The sequence below is a fragment of the Lissotriton vulgaris genome, chromosome 3_1 (assembly GCF_964263255.1).
Source record: "Lissotriton vulgaris chromosome 3_1, aLisVul1.2, whole genome shotgun sequence".
NCBI classification, from domain to species: Eukaryota; Metazoa; Chordata; class Amphibia; order Caudata; family Salamandridae; genus Lissotriton; species Lissotriton vulgaris.
The window spans coordinates 1,982,352,435-1,982,373,826 of NC_141689.1; positions in this window are offsets into that span (position 1 = coordinate 1,982,352,435).

The window sequence follows — 21,392 nt, forward strand, 5'->3', positions numbered from 1 at the left end:
GGTATCCTGGGAGGGTGGCTGTCACAAAATGCATCGTGGGACTGCAAATAAGACCCAATTGCATGGGCGTCCGCAGGGGGGGCAAGGGTAGCTCTTGCCCCCCCCCCACCCATATCACCAGTGTGTTTGGTGTGAGGGCCAAGTCAGGGCCGGCCTAGTTCATCATGCTTTTGAAATGGTGCCATTGTCCCAAGTGGCAGCACCGTCCATTGGGTGGGAAGGGTACAAGGGGGTTGCCGAGAATTGTACAAGGCAGAGGGGAGGAGGGTCCAAGGTGGAGGGCGAGAAGGGTGCAAGGCATAGGCACGATAAGGGTGCAAGGGGGAGGGCAAGAAGGGTGCAAGGCAGAGGGCGAGAAGGGTGCAAGGCAGAGGGGAGGAGGGTGCATGGCAGAGGGCCCGAAGGATCAAAGAGGAGGTTGAGAAGTGTGCAAGGCAGAGGGCGAGAAGGGTGCAAGGGGGAGGGCGAGAAGGGTGCAAGGGGGAGGGTGAGAAGGGTGCAAGGCAGAGGGCAAGAAGGGTGCAAGGCAGAGGGGGGAGGGTGCAAGGCAGAGGGCAAGAAGGGTGCAAGGCAGAGGGCCCGAAGGGTGCAAGGGGGAGTGTGAGAAGGGTGCAAGGCAGGGGGAGGAGGGAGCAAGGCAGAAGAGAGGAGGGTGCAAGGCAGAGGGCCCGGAGGGTGCAAAGGGGAGGTTGAGAAGGGTACAAGGCAGAGGGTGAGAAGGGTGCAAGGGGAAGGGCAAGAAGTGTGCAAGGCAGAGGGGAGAAGGGAGCAAGGCAGAGCGAAGGAGGGTACAAGGGGGAGGGTGGGAATGGTACAAGGGGGAGGGCGAGAAGGGTGCAAGGCATGGCGATGAAGCTAAAAATTTGGCCACTCCTATAAAAATTTCTGAGGACGCCCATGCCCAATTGCTCTCATCCCATATGGCCCAGGTACACACCCATGCACCATGTTCAATGCACATGGAGTGGGAATGTACTGACAAGATAGCTGACACTGGGCCCTGGTGTAGGCAGCACAAGGCCCTACTGTGACCAGTGCAAACACAAACACCAGGACAACAAGGTCCAATATCTTGTTCAGGAACTCACAACCACTGTCATGGCAGCATGCTTCATGGGTAGACAACCACACCACAAGGGAGGCCCAGTTCCAAATCAGACTCCAACAACCAGCACGGCCTGTCACACACACCCCTTACATAAACATAGCCTCCTGGCACAGGGAAGGGAGTGCCCCACTGTCACAATCATCATGTAACACAACAAAACAAATACAGATCTGGTGAAGCATCCAAGCAAAAAATGCACTGTGCAGACTCACAAGTCCCTTGCACTTCTTTCATGACACCGTTGCTTCACCTTTGTGATGCAGCAGACGCACACAAGTTGCTCCATGGTGCTGGGTATTTACAAGGTGATGCATCTGGGAGATGTGCTACATTCTAAAGCCCTGCACCAGAAGTAGGTGTTCTGGTCCGGGGGAGGTGGTGGGTGGCCGTCACGGCGCAGTACCACCTCTTAAAAGTGGCTGAGTGAAATCTTAAAGATTTCACTCAGTTACTTTCATGAACATGCTGCCTCAAAACCCTGTGCATGCTTGAAGCAGACATAAGGATTGACGCTGCATTGTGCACATATGGCGCCACAGAGCATTCGTGGTGCTGCGTTGCACCGGTGTCTCAATTCCAGCAATGTGCCACTCCTACGGCACAGATGCATGACACAGCTGTGTCGTTTTTACACCATGTTGATCCGCATTGTAAAAGTGTTGCATCCATCCTGGCATAGCTGTGGTGCACAATGACTGGTAAAGCCCTGCTGATATGCATGGCTGTGCAAGTCATTGTAAATAGTCCCTCACATGTCAATGACTCCTGAGTACAGATCAATCTGACCCCACAACATACCCATCCACAAGTGAACATTGAGAACAATTCAAAGCATAGACAACTACCAGGTGGAACAGTGCCAACGACAATGTATATGAAAAATAGATGTTGCATTAAATGGCATTAACATTGTCTGTCTCTCACACCCACAGGGCAATGTGTGGAATTTCCCCCCAACAATGGGGGAGAGGAATCGCAGTCCCAGGCTACGCAGGACCCTCATCCCACCGACAGCGACACCTCTCACCACTCCATGGATGACCCCGACCAACCTGGCACCTCTGGTGCACAACCCCGTGCAGCACCTGGATCAGGAACATCTGCGCCAACCACCACACCCATTCCTGCCACATCCCAGCAGACAGCTCAGAGCCCTGCCCACACTCAACAACTGAGCCAGTCTAAAATTGAGGGACAAGGTTCGCCAGAAGGCCTGGCCCAGGAGGTGGCAGCCAACACCACCACTGCCATCCCTCAGGGGTCCCGTTGGCCTGATGAGCCCACAACGGCAGGCCACGCTCATGTGGGCATGGGTGGTGGGAGTGGCACAAGGCAGAGGCAAGAACCTGACCAGCCAGCTGCAGGGCCTGGTATGTCTGAACTGCCCAACATCATGGAGGCATACTGGCGGGGATCCAGGGAGTTCAGCCAGGCAGTAGGGGCCCTCACCGAAATCAAAAACCAGCAGGCCGAGCAACACGTCAGTCAACAACAACACCAACGATGGATGGAGGCAAGACTGGCTGAGCTCCTGGCGGTGCAAATGGACATAAGCCATTCACTCCATAGGATTGTTGACAACATGGAGCACCCTCCCTGTGTCACCAGGCAAGAAAAATCAAGGCGAAGACCGCCAACAGGCACAGGGAGGGAGGAGAAGGAGAAATCATCCGACGGAGCGTCACCTGCATCGTCACGGCCTGCATATGAGGGTCCCCCAAGGAAGGTGGGTCGTCCACGGAAAAGGCAGTGAGAGGCAGTGGGCCATGCCTGGTCTGGCATCTACCGTTTTTGTGTAACAGCATCACCTCATTGACTGTCCTACTCTCCCACATTGACTTGCTGGTTGCAGTCCGAACAATGATGCCAAGCACTGTGGTCTGGACTCTGTTGACTCAAACTGCAAGGCATAACATCTCCCTTTGTGAACTTTGGATTCCCAGCATTTTTGTACAGCACCTAGCACTTATTCACGTTTCCTGCACAAGATAGTTAAATAAACCAAACAAACACAAGTAAAATTGATGTTGGAGTCTATTTCCCTGAGTCAACAATGTGTGGGGATATGTCAAAGTATGACAGAGTGTGGAACAAACTCAAGCCATCCATACACTGGGATCTGGGTCCAGTCGAGGACACACATATGTCACAATGTATCATTAAATACATACATGGAGCGCAATACTCACCCATGATGGTTTCAATCTGCTGAGGGGGGGGCTTGCCATACTGCTTGGACAGACAGTTTTGGAAGAGTTTAATGAAGATGTAGAGGTCATGGGTCATGTGGAGGTGCCCAGGGAGGGAGTACCAGGTGTTTTTTGAGGTGGGAGAACCATCTCCCGCATGCACTTGTAATGTGGATGTGATGAATGGTGCCCAGGTCTAGGTTGGCAGGACGGAGTTGGGGCAATAGGGTGTCGGATGGGAGACGTCCATGTATGACTTTGAGGCTGGGGTTGTGGAGTGCCACCTGAGTGTGGCTGAGGAGTATGAAGGTGATCCTGCAGTTGACAGTGAGACTATTGTAGCTATCTCAGGTGGACGGTCGTGTGCCTGTGGCAGGGGATGTTGAGGATGAGGTGTGCAGATGCACCCTGGATGTGCACAAGTTCTCCTGGAGTCTGGCTGTTGTTTCTGTGTAGAGGGTGTTGCTGTAGTTGAGCCGGCTGGTGTTGTGTACCAGGGTGACTGTCTGTCTTGACTAGGATTGGATCTATCTGAAGATCATTTGCAGCATGCAGAGGGATTTTCAGCATGAGGTAGAGATGGTGTTGAGTTGCATGGTTATTGTGAGTGAGGAGTGTACGATGAGCACCTGCTTGCGTGTGTAACCATTGTGTGCTTATGCGCTGCCCAGGCCGGTGTGACACAGCCATAAGGGGACTTTCCTCAAATGATGAGCTCAGTCTTGTCCAGCCTCATGTGGCTGATGTTCATCCATTTGTCAACGCACCTCATGCCCTCACCAAAGACCCGTGGCTGGGTCTTTGGTGAGGGTTAGGAGCAGCTGGGTGTAAATGGCAGAGGACATGATGATGAGGTTGTGTGCGCATGTGATGTTGGAGAGGGGGGTCATGGAGACATTGTAGATTGTCACACTGAGAGATGAGGCCTGGGGCATGGGCACGATGACCTCAGTGTACTATATGCCGAAGGGGTGTTGCAGACTCCCTGGCCCTTGCTGGGGAGGTACTTGGTGATTTCATCCTGTGCCTTCCTCTGGATCCCAGTGTTGGAGATGTGTGATCTGACAGTGTGGTAGCACATGGTGTAGATGCCATTGAGAGGTCGATGAGGTGAGGGTGGTGCTCTCACCGTTGTTGAGCAGGGTCCAAGATGTCGTTGGTGGTGGCAATGAAGGCTGTTGCAGTGGGGTGATTACTGTGGAAGATGGTCTGGTGCAGGTTGCCTGGAGAGGTTTGCTTGGAGGGAGATGGTCAGTTGACTGTCTTCTTGATGACATTTGCCGGGTAGGCAAGTAGGGTGATGTTCTAGGACATCCTGCGGTACTGCTGTCTGTTGTCAAAGAAGGGCCTGGGTCTCTGCATGCCTCCAGCTCTCATGGAAAGTGGCATACTCAAAGAAGACATTCATGCCGTGCCGGAGGTGGACTTCAAGGATGGTGTATGCTGGGATTGAGATTTTGTGTGGGAAGGGTCCTGATGGAGAGCCGGAGTGGATGGTGTACATGAGCCGGGTAAGGTCTTTGCTGCTGACGGGAGTCCAGGACCTGAGGGGGGTATGTCCTGTGCAAAATAGCGCTGTCTGCCTCTGTGTGGGGAGGCTGTCATGTACGTTAACGACCTTGGAGTGGTAGTAAGTTGCAAGGGATCTCCTTGGCCTCACAAGGGTGGGATGTCTTTTGGATGGAGAGCTGGGGTTAGATAGTTTGCTCACAATGCCGATGAGGTGATTCAAGTTGTATGTGTTGGTGCCTAGGCCACACCTGAAGGTTGACCTCTTGTCCGTGCTGATGATATGGTGATGTCTGTGTATTGTTGATTTCAGGGCTGAAAGGTAACTGATGGTTGTTTGTTTTACAAGGTTTGCACATGAGTTTGGCTAGACCTGTATGAGTCCAGTAGGTCTGCCTTGTCCCTGGTGGCTTAACTGTTGTTGTGCTTCACTTGAAGGACCGCCAATGTGGCAAGAGTGTTGGATCAGTTGCTGATCCGGTGTGTGCGGTTGCAAGAGGTGGCAGTGTCGTTGGCTGGAGTGTCCTGTGTGAGGGTGCCACACAGCCCATTTGTGTTGAGTCAGGTCAAGCTTCTTTGGTGGATCTGTAGCGGAGTGTGGTGCAGTGTGTAGTTTTTGGACAACTGGATGCAAATGTTGATGTATCAATTCAGGATGGTGGTGTGCTTGTCCTCCAGCCAGGAGTTGCTGTCCCCCTGACCCATGTAGTCTGTGTAGGTAAGGACCTGCATGCTGATGTAGTTGTCCAATGTCTGAGGACCAATCAGTAAAGCCATTTCCCAGCTCTCTGGTCTCAGAACCAGCCACAATTTCATTGGAAGCCTCTCTGCTCGAATTGTAGATGTGTAAATCCGGTTCCCCTACTGAACCCTTGCCCGCTACGCAATACTACATCCTTGTTAAGATTCAGAATCACCATTTAAACGCCATCTGGAACCTTCCTCTCAGATTGGTCTCTAATCCGGATATGTGGAAACACGCGTTCCTCCTGCCCATCTTAAGGAAAGCCAACGCAGATCCTGAATCTCTTTGCAATGATAGACCAAACTCTCTTTTACCAGCTCCGGCCAAGATTTCAGTGATATTTTCCTGGCAGCAACTGATGGCCTTTGTTGAAGATTATAGCCTCCTTCACGACTCTCAATCCAGCTTCCATCCCGGCTATAGTACGGAGTCGGCCCTCATTGAAATGGCAGGCTCTATACGCTGGGCGGTCGACGGAGGTTCGAAGGCGCTGTTGGTGCTGTTAGACTTGTTTACAGCATTTGACACCGTCGACCATCCCATTCTTCTGATCCGCCTTAAGACCATAGGCGTGGGGGGCTCATTGCTGAACTGGATATCGTCCTTACTATCTGACCGCACACAACCTATCCATTCCTCTCCCCAGTCAAACCACTAAAGTGGGGCATGCCGCAGGGCTCTGCTCTGAGCACCCTCACTTTTAATATTTACTTAACTCCGCTGGCTGAATTGATTGCCATGTCTGAAGTTAAAATCATATCATATGCTGATGATCTTTAGCTTCAATTCACCTTAAATGCTGTGTGTGCGGCACATTTTGACCCACTCGAAAATTGTCTCAAGATTGTTGCATCCTGTATGGACCACAATTACTAGAAACATAATCCAGATAACATTTAGATCCTATTTTTTTGAACCAACCTTCTCCCCTCTCTCAAATCTATGGTGGCCAGAGGAACTGGCCTTTGCTCTGGCACATAGGACTCAGACAGGAATCTTGCAGTTAGATGGTACAATCAGCTATCCCTTGCCACACAGATACACGAGGCATGTGCTGCTTGTTTTGGCAAGAGTAAAATCATCAAGAGATATATTAACTATCTGCACAATGTAACCCGGAAAACGGTGGTACACGCAATGATCACCTCCCATTTAGACTACGCAAAAGGCTCATACATGGGTCTCACATTAGGCTTGCTCCGAATACTGCAGATGGTCCAAAACGCTGCTGCCCGCCTGGTATGTGGAGTCTCACTTTGACAACATATCTCCCCGTATCTTAGACTACACCATTGACTGCCCATGGCTACATAAATAGATTTCAATGCGCAGACAGTCGCCTTCATGGCAGGACAAAGTCGTGGTCCGGTCTACCTTCGGAGGAGACTTCGTCCCTATTGTCAATCATGATCTGTATGTTCCAATGACAAGCACTTGCTCATTAGTCCTTGGTTTGCAAAACCTAGATCAGGAGGTGAAACCTTTCAGGTAGGAACCACCCAATGTTGGACTAAGCTACCTCTTCCGCTGCGTATGATTCTGTCTGAATGTGAGTCTTGCAAAGCCCTTAACACCTGGATATTTAGCCTGCTTGATTAGTTGCTCCTCCGTATGCTGCCTCGTTTTCGGCACACTACAGCGCTGGGACACCCCGTTAGGTTAGATGTGCGCTCAAAAAATGATTATGAATATAATTGTAGATGGCTTAGCAGAATTGTGGGTGTAGGCCTGGAGATCTGTAGATGATAGTTACACTGAGGGTGGTCATGGGGTTGGTGTGAAACCTGAAGTGCAGATGTTTGACAATGCTGAGTGTGTCCTTGGTGTTGTATGTGACTCTGAGGGGGTACTTCATAAATAATTGCAATACATCGTCCTGGATTGTTGGTGTGGACCCTGCGGGTGATCTTGTATCCGTCTGTGATTGCAATGTTGATGTAGTGTGCTGAGGATGTGTTCAACCAGGTTACTGTTATGAAGGTGATGTGTGGGGCTGTTGTGTTGATGAGGTGACAGAGCCCAATGGCGTGCTGGTGGATGTAGCGGGTGTGCAGTAGGAGGCACATGACCTGGTTGTACGGACATGTTCTGTTATGCAGGGCAGCGCGGTGTTGGCAGTAGGAGTTGTACACAGCCTGCAAAGCTGTAATGGGTGCGCTTAGGGGTTGCCGGATAGCAGGTGGATGATTGTCTGGTGTTCACTGTTTGGAGGATGGCTGGAGCATGAGTCTGTTGTGTTACCTGCGTCATGGAAGGACCAGAGGGTCTTGCACTGTGCACGTTGCTGGCGCTGACGGTCCTGCCTTTGGCACGGAGGTGGCGCAACAGTGGCACTGACAAGCTGCTGTCTGCATTAAGAATGGGTGGAGGGAGGGAGGAGCATCTGGGAGGCATGTGTATTGCAGAATCAGGGCACTCTGTGGTGCCGTGCCGCAGGGGAGGCAGCAGCAGGCTCCAATGACACATGACAGCGGAAGGGGTGAGACACCATGCAAAAACTAGCACACAAAGACAAGGAGGTTTGATAGGCACAATGTAACAGGTGTATGAAAAGGAAGGAGTGTCTGGTTACTCATGGGTCACGGAACAAAAATAAATGGGCAATCACCACAAATGACGGGCACAGGATCAGGAACCAAAAGGCCAAGCTGCGCACGGTGGTTTTTGCTTTTGTCACCCCGAGTGGGATGGGTATACTCAGACTTGAGTCCCATGCACTCCGAACCACTGGATTCGAACAAGCCGGGCTGAAGACGGCTAGAATGCCAGAAATCGGTCCTCGGAAGCTTGTTTCCGGTCCAGGGAAGGCATGGTTTCGCAGTTGGGGCTGGACTGTTCCCATGAGGCACAGGGTCAGACTGATTTGCATATGGCCATGTCTGAACTGGGGTGGTGTGGAGTGCAAAAAAACGATGGATTTGGGCCCAGATCTCTGTACATTGTTCTGCATTCTGTCCATCAACTGTGGTTTTTGCATTTGTCACCCCGAGTGGGATGGGTATACTCAGACGTGAGTCCCATGCACTCCACACCACTAGATTCAAGCAAGCCGGGCTGAAGACGGCTGGAATGTCAGAAACCTGTCCTCGGAAGCTTGTTTCCGGTCCAGGGAAGGCATGGTTTGGCAGTTCGGGCTTGGCTGTTCCCATGAGCCACAGGGTTAGACTGATTTGCATATGGCCATGTCTGAACTGGGGTGGTGTGGAGTGCAAAAAAACGATGGGTTTGGGCCCAGATCTCTGTACTGGGGTGAATGTATGACATTGTTCTGCATTCTGTCCATCAACTGTGATTTTTGCAAGCTGCGCACAGGACACACATCGTCAGCAGGGGTTGCCTGCCCGTTGTGGGTAGCAAGCTGCAATAATACATACACAACCATGTACTTCATGCACAATATGGATCATTAGCCAATTATAAACTACATGCATGTTGTCACAGTACACATACTCCCATACGCACAAACATTGTCAATTATGCAATAGATGACGCATGCAAACTGGCAAGAGATCTGCGTGACAGTAATGATGCAAATTGGACTCTGGGGAACACATTTTCTACATAAATGGATAACGTTTTTGTTGAGGCCATGCTGCTTTAGTGAATGTCCATGGCCAGTGCCATTGCTCAGAAGAAAATAACAGTAAATGAGTGTACCTGTAATGCTGGTGAAACAATGTGCACACAACTGCCTGGGACTGTCAGTTCCTTGAATCCTCAGAAAGGTGCAATGCTGAAAGTGGTCCATCTCCCGATAGCCCCTTGGTCTGAATAGAAATGACTGACTCAAAGGGGTGATCAGGCAAGGGAAGGAAATGAAGAGAACAGCAGGGAGGGAGATCTGAAACAAAGGTAAACAAGCATAAGGATTCAACGCTTCTTGCCACTGAATCACAGAATACCTCAGGAGGTATACTGTAACAGTTACACCTGTAAAGGGAAACAACAGCCACTGTTTCCTAGTTGGGATCACAGTAAGGAAAATGATACTATATCTGAGGATTGAACATGGACACAGAAAAGGTAGCAGAGTTTTGCAGCTAAATGAATTGGGTATAACGCTCTGCAGGCTGATTCAATGCAATTATAGCCATGCGGTAATCAAGGAAATCACAGTGTATGAATAAGGCTCCAATGAACAGAAATACTAATGCACTGCAGTGCTACTCACACAAAGGCAACAATCTGTAGTTACCCCTGGGAATCAGTGAGGGTCAAGAAGGGAAACTACACATCACCCGCAAGAGCCTTAAGAAGCTCATCCAACGGGGAGGGAATTATGTAAACACAAGGAAGCCCCACAAGAGACAGTCATTGGCTCATCCAACTGGGCTTTGAAAGGTCTAACATAACAAGCTGCTGGGCCGGAACTCAAAAGAGAGTAATGAGGAGCAATGCTACAAAACCACCCCTACCGTGACCAGGATATGCAGCACGCCACAAGAGAATCCTGGGATTAACCTCACCCGACTGGTGACATAGAAGCATTTACATTTGCTACAGCACAACGTTGTGACGTCATCAGCTCAACATTCCTGGCATCATGGGAATAGAAAGTTAACATCAACTGACCGAGAAGGCTTGCAAAGCAGTGTTCTCCACCGGGCCTGAGGAAGCAACATGACAGTGACATGACATACTGGCACAAGGGGCAATGCATCCATACAAACAGACTCACAGGACACTTGACAGAACATGGGGGACATACGCTGGCCCACACCTTCACAACATGGTTGAGTGGATATCAAACTGTACTGGCACACAAGATTAAGTGGATGAGCCAAACACATCCTGCCGCACACAGTGAGGCTGTAATTCCCCATGGAGCCAGTGGTTGTGATGTCCCACACAATGTCAACCGCAATGTGTCAGGGTCAAGGTTGACACACATTGATGCCTTCACCAAAACTTCACAACAGATGACTGTCAAGAAGGGTGACTGTCCTGTCATGGGAGTGGTGCAACATGTAATTTGATCCATGGCGATGAGACATGTATGGATAGTTCTAAAACATGCAGGGAAACAGTTCCTACACATTCCCAAACCATACCAACCCCAAACAGCCTGTTTGGATCTCTTACCCGAACTGACATTTACACATGTCCCTGCATGGAACGCTGATTCGGCCCACGTTGCAATCATCATGAGGAATAGCAGGAGGACTGAGATGACACAAACAGACAACAGGCATAGCAACCTGGAAATGACAGACACACAAGGGCTCACTGTTAAAAATCTTTGCTAAAGACATGGGCATGTACAAAACAGGAACAATGTAGTACACATGTAAATTTCAAGCTAAGTCATTGTGCATTTATGTGTGGCATGACATCAGCACTTGCATGACACATCAGAACACACATCAAAGTGACTTTGCATACAGTCAGCTGAAAACACAAATTGCAACACATGCCACAATGCTACAAGCTTGCACACTCATTCGCAGTGACTCACAATTATGAGAAGAAGTTGCATATGAGCTGACTCCGGATATCATCCTCCTCCTTCTCATCACTTGCATTGTGACCAAGCCCTTCATCCTCAATGGGTGGATGTTCCTGCTCAGGATCCAGGATGAGTGGCACTGCCTTCTCAACTGCCATGTTGTGCAGCATGCAGCACACAATAAAGATGTTACAGACCTTGGCCGGGGCATACTGGAGGTATCCGCGGGTCTTATCGAGACACCGGATTTGGCTCTTCAGGAGGCCAAACATCCGGTCAATCACTCACCTGGTCTGGCAGTGGGCATTATTGTACCGCTGATCTGCAGCTGTTCTTGGGTTGCGGAGAGGTGTCATTACCCATGGCATGTTGGGATATCCCGAGTCACTTAAAAATATACATCATGTAAATAAGTGGTTCAGGAGATGCCGTCAGAGTAAAAGATACAGAAACACACAGGACAAACAGAGTGTACCCACCAACAAGACATGCCCGATCGTTGCGCAGCTGCAGCATCATTCGTAGCACCCTGTTACGCCTCATGATGAATGCATCGTGTGCCAATCTTGGAAAACGATAACACACAAAAGATTGCCCCCTCTCAAGTTATTTTGAATTGAGGACCAAATAAACTATTGTATTAAATCCGGTCCGGTATATTTATTTATACCTTTTAATCATGTTCTTTCATACAAAAAATCATTTCAAATGGCAGAAAGAGAATACATAAAACAAACAATTACTGACAAACCTCTTAAATGAACAATTGACAAAAAAGCATATTACGAAAATATCAAACAATAAACATCAATATTACATCCAACAATCAATATAAATTGCAGTGCAACAGTTTTGCAATATATTAGATCAATTCAATGATCAAAGTTCTTTACATAAAAAAGAGAATGAAGTTACTATATTCAAAGAGCAAATAGAGGCATGTATCACTATTATCCTGAAACACTCTAGTTGTTGCAATTCGCTCTTGCTGGGGTAGCCGACGCGTTTCAAGTTCGGACCATGAGTGTCCAAACCATCATCAGGGCTGTGTATTATTCTGTTAGGATGCAGAAAAACGTAGTTTTAATACAACCAATTGGCCTCTGTTGTTGAAACTCAACCGTTTGGAAAAAACAAATGTACCTGTGTGATACTATGCAGTTTAGCTTCTATCACTGGACACAACTCTTTTCTTCAACTGTCAAGCTGGGCACCTTATTCCCCAAGAAACAGTCTGTGAAACAAACAACATTTTGTCTATATTTGCTCACCACAATATCAGGAGTCTGAAAACCACCTAATACTGCTTTTTTTGGAGTGGTTTTTCATACCTTGGTCTGCGCTATCTTGCAGTGCACCGGGGGGGCGGAGGAATGTTGTGTTCTTTGTTCTTGTGATCCTAATTAAATGACATATAACCTGCTTTTAGATACCCCTTGTATGTAAGTAAGAATATGTGGGTACGTGTCATTACCAGACCCATCCCGTACCTTCAAATCACGTGATGGTAACATTCAAGGGACCTCGTCTTTTCTTTTTCTCTTGTTCTTTGAATCCTGCCACGTCTACCTGTTTATATAACACACTTGTAAGTACCCAGTAATTGCAAAAATTCTCAAATTCTTATGCTACTGACCGCCTAGCTGTTAAAACAGGTTTTCATACCTGTGCCTTTAGTAGAACGAGGCGTCGCCTCTCGCCTCCCGTCTACCGCCCAGTCCGGGGCTGTAGGTATATCGGCCTCGCCTTCTATTTAGTGCTCGGTGGGTTCCGGTTAGGAGAACAAATCTCCCGTTCTGTGGGGAGAAAGAGGCGCGTTGTTAAACGCTTTGCGTACAGCGGAGGATTTTTAAAAAAGGGATGTAAAAGGAGGTTTCTGCGCTGCCGCGTATATTTCATTACCTGCAAAAGCAGTCCACTCGTTTTGTATTCTGCTTCTTAATCGCTCCTTGCTCGATTTCGAAGCCGGCGGCCATGTTGTCAGACTATAAAAAGGCTCACTTGTGAACCTAATGCATTATGGGAATTGTAGTGTATTCAAAATTGGAACGCATGAATCATGAATGCGTAGGTGGCGAGTGGGGTTTATTTGCACACCCATAGTATTAAAAGGATGGAAATCGCAGGATTTTGTCATTAATATTCAAAAAATGCATATAGAATGCACCACATCACAAATCAAGAACTATTACTGTAAATTTGCAAATGAAGTGGTTCAATCTTCGCGGGTATAACCGAGCAGTGTGATGCAAAGTCTCAGATTCTTGACAATTCAGTCATATTATTCAATCCAGTTATTGTACAATTAAATTTCAGGATGAGGTATGCTTCCTTTTCCAGTAGCATCCTGTCAATGTCCGCAGGGCGTTGTACGTTACTCATTGTATGGAGGACAGACCACCTGAAGTCGGTTTCACTGTGTGACATCTCAACAAAGTGTTCAACCATAGGGGCTGTGAGTATTTTCTTTTTGATTCTCGACCTATGTTGTCCTATTCGGAGGTTGACCTGCTGATTTGTTTTGCCTATATACATTTTTGGACAAGGGCAAATGATCACATAAATCACGTTTTTGGTTTTACAATTTGAAAAACCAAGATGTCTCCACTTAACTCCTTGGTGCTGGAACTCATTGCCTTCAATAGTGCTCCCGCATGCAACACAATTGCCGCATCTGTGGTGTCCCTCTAATGGTTTCATGTCCCATATTGCCCGAAGGTCATGTTTTGGCTGAGACTTTGGAAGATCTGCTCTCACTATTTGTTCCCCCAAGCTTTTGTTCTTTTTATAAGCGAAAATGGGACGCGGAAATGGGCATTCCAAATTTTCAATCATGTGCCAGTTTTTAAGCACCGCTTGTCTGAGATTATGCGTATCCGGCCCAAAGGTTGTGACGCAAACTAGTCTGTCTAGTTCCTTCTTTTCTTTAGCCTGTAATAGGGTTTCACGAGGGGTACACCTGGCCCTTTTGAGGGAATTCTTCAGCAGTTTTCGTGGGTACCCTCTATGGATCATCTCATTACAGAACACCTGGGCATGGTGGTCATAGTCAGCTATCTCAGAGCAATTTCTCCGGATACGCAACATTTGCCCATACGGCAAATTAGCCTTCAGGCTTCTGGGGTGGTAACTTTTATGATGCAAAATGGTGTTTTTGTCAGTCAATTTTTTATATAAGGACGTCTTTAGTTTACCATCCTCACAGGTGTCCTCTACATCCAAGAATGTCATTCTTGTGGTGCTTGTCTCGATAGAGAATTTAATATCTCTATGTCTGTTGTTAATCCAATCATGGAACGCCAAGAGGTCCGTCTGGCTCCCCTGCCACAGGAGCCAGACGTCATCTATGTACCGCCACCATTGTATGATGTTACATTTGTATGGATTATTATTCTCTACGAATAGAGACTCATACTGTGCCATGTAGAGCACTGCCATTTCTGGGGCATAAGGACACCCCATGGCAGTGCCCTTGATTTGCATATAGAACCGCTCATTGAACGTAAAATAGGTCTTTTGTAGAGCTATTGCTGCGAGCTTTAGAATGAAGCTGATCGGCACTCTATGTGGTTTTTCCCTTTTCTCTAAGAAAAGTTCAATTACCTCTAATGCTTCTTCTTGGGGTATTTGTGTATAAAGGGACGTGACGTCCATGGTTGCCATTATCTGTTTAGTTGGGTCAAAGATGAATCCTTCTACCTTCGTTAGGAAATCTGTGGTATCTCTGAGATACGATTTTACCTCCGTCAAAAAGGGCTTTGAAAAGAAATCCACATATTTGGATATTGGTTCCAAACAGGAATCGCAGCCCGAAACAATCGGACGCCCTGGTGGTTCGGCTAGGTTCTTATGTATTTTGGGGAGTAAATATAAGACTGGTATTCGTGGAAATTTTTTATTCAAAAAGTCAAATTCTTTACTCCCCAAAAAGCCTTCCTCTTTCCCTTGTGTTAACATCTGAGTGATCAATCCTTGGATCTGTTTGGTAGGGTCCTCATTGAGGGCTCGATACCATTCAGTATTATTAACCTGTTTCAGACCCTCTGCGACATATTTTTCGCGGGGCCAAATGACAACTGCTCCTCCCTTGTCCGCCTGTTTTATGACAAGCGAGGGATCTTCCTTCAGGCTACATATTGCTTGTAATTCTCCCTTGCTGATATTAGGAGGTACATACTTCTTGGTTCTTTCCATTTTGTTAATCGAAGAGAGCATAATTTGCTCAAACGCTTGTATTTGCTTTGGAATGTTTTGATATGGGACAAATTTAGATTTGTTTCTTAATCCAGTTGTCTCTGTATTTTTGAGAGCTGGCTGGTTAAAAAAGAAAGCCTTAAGCCTTAGTTTCCTGCAAAACTCTAACGTTTCTATCTTCAATTTTGTATAGTCTGTTCGTTTGCAAGGAACGAATTTCAAGCCTAGATTAAGTAAGGATTCTTTCTGTCTTGTCAGTATTGGATTGGATAGATTGACCACTACGTTGGGGTTACTTATGATTGGTAAAACCATTTTCGCGTTCGCAATTGCCACAGGACTTTGGACTTTGTTCTTCCTTGTTGGCCCCTCTCTAAAAAAGCAACCTGTTTACGTGAATTATTCCCTCTTGCGTCTGGGTCTGAAGAATCTGATGACGGGGTCTCAGAGAAGGTGGTAAATCGATTTCGTGATCTACCTTGGTAGTCGTTCAACGCCCTGTGTGACTCAGCCTGGGTATAGTAATCCTCTTTTAGAAAGGGATATACTTGTTCTATTTTAAACGATTTGGTGTCTTTCCTGTATTTCAAACTTTTGTTGTTTATTGTAATATCCTTAAAGACCTGTATGTCTATTTGGATTTTGTCAAGAAGAGTCTTGGCATCAGTGACTGCTGGGTTATCCGCAATGGCTTTAGTTAGCTCTTCTATTTCCTCTACTTCCTTTTTACACAGCCTTTGTGCCGTCTCAATGGTGTGGACCATCAGGTCCCGGCTACATTTAGTATTGATGTAGCTGAATCCCTTTTTGTATTCAGCGTCGTCTACGAAAATCACTGGTATATTCTTTAGCTGGAGTCCCCAGGGGATGGTTCCACCCTGCAGATGTTTTAGCAAGAAATAGCCGTGCAATTCAGTTCTTACGTGTTTCCTACAAAGTCTTGTGAGTTTTTCAGACTCGTTCTGTTGTTTTGCAGTGGTACTTAAAGAGATAGATCCAAACGGTGAAGAGGCAATGAGAGACTGGATATGACTCTCACTAAAAGATAGTGTATCTTTCTCTGCCATATTATTCGAAGGAAACAAGGTCCTTCGATGCTGCAAATCTATTTTTGTGCCCCTACGCCTCTCGCGGATCTGGTATCCGCTCTAAATTGCACACAAAAAGGAGGTAGGCCCTTGGTGGGGCTGAGGGAGGGCTGGGCCCTATATAATTATAACACACAAAAGATTGCCCCCTCTCAAGTTATTTTGAATTGAGGACCAAATAAACTATTGTATTAAATCCGGTCCGGTATATTTATTTATACCTTTTAATCATGTTCTTTCATACAAAAAATCATTTCAAATAGCAGAAAGAGAATACACAAAACAAACAATTACTGACAAACCTCTTAAATGAACAATTGACAAAAAAGCATATTACGAAAATATCAAACAATAAACATCAATATTACATCCAACAATCAATATAAATTGCAGTGCAACAGTTTTGCAATGTATTAGATCAATTCAATGATCAAAGTTCTTTACATAAAAAAGAGAATGAAGTTACTATATTCAAAGAGCAAATAGAGGCATGTATCACTATTATCCTGAAACACTCTAGTTGTTGCAATTCGCTCTTGCTGGGGTAGCCGACGCGTTTCAAGTTCGGACCATGAGTGTCCAAACCATCATCAGGGCTGTGTATTATTCTGTTAGGATGCAGAAAAACGTAGTTTTAATACAACCAATTGGCCTCTGTTGTTGAAACTCAACCGTTTGGAAAAAACAAATGTACCTGTGTGATACTATGCAGTTTAGCTTCTATCACTGGACACAACTCTTTTCTTCAACTGTCAAGCTGGGCACCTTATTCCACAAGAAACAGTCTGTGAAACAAACAACATTTTGTCTATATTTGCTCACCACAATATCAGGAGTCTGAAAACCACCTAATACTGCTTTTTTTGGAGTGGTTTTTCATACCTTGGTCTGCGCTATCTTGCAGTGCACCGGGGGGCGGAGGAATGTCGTGTTCTTTGTTCTTGTGATCCTAATTAAATGACATATAACCTGCTTTTAGATACCCCTTGTATGTAAGTAAGAATATGTGGGTACGTGTCATTACCAGACCCATCCCGTACCTTCAAATCACGTGATGGTAACATTCAAGGGACCTCGTCTTTTCTTTTTCTCTTGTTCTTTGAATCCTGCCACGTCTACCTGTTTATATAACACACTTGTAAGTACCCAGTAATTGCAAAAGTTCTCAAATTCTTATGCTACTGACCGCCTAGCTGTTAAAACAGGTTTTCATACCTGTGCCTTTAGTAGAACGAGGCGTCGCCTCTCGCCTCCCGTCTACCGCCCCGTCGGGGGCTGTAGGTATATCGGCCTCGCCTTCTATTTAGTGCTCGGCGGGTTCCGGTTAGGACAACAAATCTCCGGTTCTGTGGGGAGAAAGAGGCACGTTGTTAAACGCTTCGCGTACAGCTGAGGTTTTTTTTAAAAAGGGATGTAAAAGGAGGTTTCCGCGTTGCCGCGTATATTTCATTACCTGCAAAAGCAGTCCACTCGTTTTGTATTCTGCTTCTTAATCGCTCCCTGCTCGATTTCGAAGCTGGCGGCCATGTTGTCAGACTATAAAAAGGCTCACTTGTGAACTTAATGCATTATGGGAATTGTAGTGTATTCAAAATTGGAACGCATGAATCATGAATGCGTAGGTGGCGGGTGGGGTTTATTTGAACACCCATAGTATTAAAAGGATGGAAATCGCAGGATTTTGTCATTAGTATTCAAAAAAATGCATATAGAATGCACCACATCACAAATCAAGAACTATAACTGTAAATTTGCAAATGAAGTGGTTCAATTGAAGGCAATGAGTTCCAGCACCAAGGAGTTAAATGGAGACACCTTGGTTTTTCAAATTGTAAAACCAAAAACGTGATTTATGTGATCATTTGCCCTTGTCCAAAAATGTATATAGGCAAAACAAATCAGCAGGTCAACCTCCGAATAGGACAACATAGGTCGAGAATCAAAAAGAAAATACTCCTATATAATATGCTAATGCTGAATGTGAATAGAAATACAGGGCATAATTTTCCTTATTTTGTCTATGTATCTCTCTCTCCTTATTAGAATTTAGTCTATAGATGAAACGTTTACAAATAATAGGGACATTGAGTTGTAAATAAAAGCAGCATTTCTCCCCTTTGGTCTTCCACAGCAGTATTATTGTCTTTGTGGTTTCAAGACTAACTATAAAACAATCCTGTATTGGATTTTAAGTACTATAGTTCATAGTGATATATTAAAAATAAAGCAAAAAAATAAAATTAAAAAAAAGAAAATAGTCACAGCCCCTATGGTTGAACACCTTGTTGAGATGTCACACAGTGAAACCGACTTCAGGTGGTCTGTCCTCCATACATGAGTAACGTACAACGCCCTGCGGACATTGACAGGATGCTACTGGAAAAGGAAGCATACCTCATCCTGAAATTTAATTGTACAATGACTGGATTGAATAATATGACTGAATTGTCAAGAATCTGAGACTTTGCATCACACTGCTCGGTTATACCCGCGAAGATTGAACCACTTCATTTGCAAATTTACAGTAATAGTTCTTGATTTGTGATGTGGTGCATTCTATATGCATTTTTTGAATACTAATGACAAAATCCTGCGATTTCCATCCTTTTAATACTATGGGTGTTCAAATAAACCCCACCCGCCACCTACGCATTCATGATTCATGCGCTCCAATTTTGAATACACTACAATTCCCATAATGCATTAAGTTCACAAGTGAGCCTTTTTATAGTCTGACAACATGGCCGCCGGCTTCGAAATCGAGCAAGGAGCGATTAAGAAGCAGAATACAAAACGAGTGGACTGCTTTTGCAGGTAATGAAATATAGGCGGCAGCGCAGAAACCTCCTTTTACATCCCTCTTTTAAGAAAACCTCCGCTGTATGCGAAGCGTTTAACAACGCGCCTCTTTCTCCCCACAGAACGGGAGATTTGTTCTCCTAACCGGAACCCACCGAGCACTAAATAGAAGGCGAGGCCGATATACCTACAGCCCCGGACGGGGCGGTAGACGGGAGGCGAGAGGCGACGCCTCGTTCTACTAAAGGCACAGGTATGAAAACCTATTTTAACAGCTAGGCGGTCAGTAGCATAAGAATTTGAGAATTTTTGCAATTACTGGGTACTTACAAGTGTGTTATATAAACAGGTAGACGTGGCAGGATTAAAAGAACAAGAGAAAAAGAAAAGACGAGGTCCCTTGAATGTTACCATCACGTGATTTGAAGGTACGGGATGGGTCTGGTAATGACACGTACCCACATATTCTTACTTACATACAAGGGGTATCTAAAAGCAGGTTATATGTAATTTAATTAGGATCACAAGAACAAAGAACACGACATTCCTCCGCCCCCCGGTGCACTGCAAGATAGCGCAGACCAAGGTATGAAAAACCACTCCAAAAAAAGCAGTATTAGGTGGTTTTCAGACCTCTGATATTGTGGTGAGCAAATATAGACAAAATGTTGTTTGTTTCACAGACTGTTTCTTGTGGAATAAGGTGCCCAGCTTGACAGTTGAAGAAAAGATTTGTGTCCAGTGATAGAAGCTAAACTACATAGTATCACACAGGTACATTATTTTTTTCCAAACGGTTGAGTTTCAACAACAGAGGCCAATTGGTTGTATTAAAACTACGTTTTTCTACATCCTAATAGAATAATACACAGCCCTGATGATGGTTTGGACACTCATGGTCCGAACTTGAAACGCGTCGGCTACCCCAGCAAGAGCGAATTGCAACAACTACAGTGTTTCAGGATAATAGTGATATATGCCTCTATTTGCTCTTTGAATGTAGTAACTTCATTCTCTTTTTTATGTAAAGAACTTTGATCATTGAATTGATCTAATATATTGCAAAACTGTTGCACTGCAATTTATATTGATTGTTGGATGTAATATTGATGTTTATTGTTTGATATTTTCGTAATATGCTTTTTTGTCAATTGTTCATTTAAGAGGTTTGTCAGTAAATGTTTGTTTTGTGTATTCTCTTTCTGCCATTTGAAATGATTTTTTGTATGAAAGAACATGATTAAAAGGTATACATAAATATACCGGACCGGATTTAATACAATAGTTTATTTGGTCCTCAATTCAAAATAACTTGAGAGGGGGCAATCTTTTGTGTGTTATAATTATATAGGGCCCAGCCCTCCCTCAGCCCCCCCAAGGGCCTACCTCCTTTTTGTGTGCAATCCTGGAAATCATGCACAAACATGGGAAATCAGCATGTTAGCAAGACACACCACCAGGGCATTTATTGATTGGTAATGTTTCCTGTTACGGTAAGCCTGCTCCTGAGCCTGTGGTGGCACCAAAGCCACATGTGTCCCATCAATGGACCCAATGACATGTGGCATCCTTCCCAGGGTATAGAATTCACCCTTGACATCTCTCAACTCTTCAGGAGTTGGAAATTTGATGAATTCATCAATGTGCTCCAACATGGCTGCTAAGAAATCACACAGGACACGGCTGAACATGGTTTGTGACATTCCACCAACATCAGCTACGGTTAATTGAAACGTACCTGTAGCAAAAAAATGGAGGACTGCCATCACCTTTAGCTTGGGGGTCAGCACAGTAGGATAACTGTGTTGCGGTTGGAGATGTGGTTCCAGCCTGTTCGTCATGTCCTAAATCAACTGTTGAGTGAATCTGTAACGCCGGATGCAGGCATGTTCCCTCAGGTAGCCAATTCTGGAAATGGCCTTGGTAGAGGCGGTGCCCTGCAGGACATATTTGGGAAGAATGGAGAATAACTGCCTGCACAACTTTGGAGTGGACCACACTGCTGCTGTCTCTGCATCCTCTGGTATTTTATGGCTCGTACTATGGACAGGAACCCAGCCTTCACTGAGGAGTCAAACCAGGCCCTGCTGGACAGCCTCCTCCCACAGTACAGCAAGCTGTATGGGAGACCAGGCGAGCAGGTGAGTGCTGACTCCACAACCTTTGACTGTGCACCTGTTGTGTGAGTGTCACAACAGGCATTGAGTACAGGTGCGACAGACATGCAATGTGATTGTGAGTGAGTACCGGGGGTGTACATGGTGGTGTCTCACATGCAGAGCATGCTGTAGTTCATGTGTGCTCACTCCTCACT